The following is a 1,336-nucleotide window of genomic DNA, read 5'->3' as shown; positions in this document are numbered from 1 at the left end:
AATCAAGTTAAATCCCAACAGCCAATCAGCAAGAAGTATAGAGGAAAGCTGCATGCCTATTGGTTGATGCCCTGCATTCCATTGTGATGACTCATGCCCAGACGTGGTAAACACGGCAGACTAACACAGTAATACATTTGCTATAACACAGCTGAATCCATTTAAAAAATGGCAGGAGAAGAAGAAGAAGAAGAAGAAGAAGGAGAAGAAACACCAGAAAAAGCAATATGGGTTCACCACCACTTCGTGGTGTGGTGAACCCATAACTAGACAGACTACAGACAATCCAAAACCGAGCTGCTATATATAAAGGCTAGCTGCACAACATGTTCACATGAATTTAATACATGCAAAACTGAACTGGCCATCGGTGAAAGGATGTATGAAACTACAATATGCGCTTTTCACAAGTTAGCAACCACCAAAAAAAAAAACGAGTATATATATGGCAACCTAAGAACCGTAAACAATGCACATCGCCACGTTAGTGGGCTGGCATTATTTTGTTTATTTCTTTTGTTTGTGTATTCTGTTGTACTTTTGGATCCGTGGTATATGTGTTTCTTTTGTGTTATTGTTGGTCTTTTTTTGTAAATGAGCAATAAAAAAATTTTTAAAAAAACAATGCACATCGCCACAACACTATAGACTTTCTCAGAGAGGAGGCTATGTACAACCGAAACCGGCTATGCTGATACAGATATACAGATTTTTATATTACCATTTATATTCCTGTCTACAGACATTTGAAGTTTGAAGTTCTTCAATACTTTGGAGACTGAAGCGCTTTTTATATGGATTAATTGCTGTTTAAATGGATATAGTAATATGCCTTTTGACAGCTTCTCGAGTTATACTGTTGACATACTGACCCACACCACAGCCACTCCACCATACCCAAACCTAAAACCCTTCTGGCGAATGCTATGATTTCTCAATGGACATTTTTAAAGAAAAAAGTCAAGCCTTATATCGTACGAGTTTCTCATGTCTCTTGTAGAAGAAAAGTCTTGTTGAAGTGACGTTTCCCTGTACAAATGACTAGGCGACGCGTACACTGAACCGGAAGTAGAAAGCGATCAGAGCGATACCCGACTGTCAGTCACAATTAGCAGTTCACCCAATGACAGCATGGCAATTAACAGTTCGACCAATGAGTGAGCGTGGCTGGACCGGAGGTGTGTACGGGTCAACCTGTCGAACAGGTTGGGCAACATTATTACACAGACAACATTCTGCACTTCTGTGCAGGCAGACAACGTTGTGACCTATATCTGCAACGGCAAGGATCTAACAAGACTGCTGTTTGGNGGTACATTATCGGACTGTACGTGAG

At 40.4% G+C, this 1,336-nt stretch overlaps 1 protein-coding gene across 2 annotated transcripts in view; it reads right to left on the bottom strand.

Moving 5' to 3' along the window:
• Nucleotides 1-1,330, bottom strand: part of LOC109488232 — a 10,457-nt gene extending 9,127 nt beyond the window's left edge. Inside the window, exon 1 of one of the 2 annotated variants that reach the window (XM_019792441.1) lies at nt 979-1,330. The gene's annotated coding sequence lies outside the window, so the exon portion shown is untranslated. Of the gene's footprint in view, nt 1-872; nt 931-978 lie in introns of those variants that run through there. The other variant, XM_019792442.1, reaches the window with a different exon arrangement.
• Nucleotides 1,331-1,336: the final 6 nt, after the last annotated feature.

The sequence above is a fragment of the Branchiostoma belcheri genome, unplaced genomic scaffold, assembly GCF_001625305.1.
Source record: "Branchiostoma belcheri isolate BF01 breed outbred unplaced genomic scaffold, Haploidv18h27 scaffold92, whole genome shotgun sequence".
Taxonomy (NCBI): Eukaryota; Metazoa; Chordata; class Leptocardii; order Amphioxiformes; family Branchiostomatidae; genus Branchiostoma; species Branchiostoma belcheri.
This window is presented reverse-complemented; position numbering and strand designations above follow the sequence as displayed.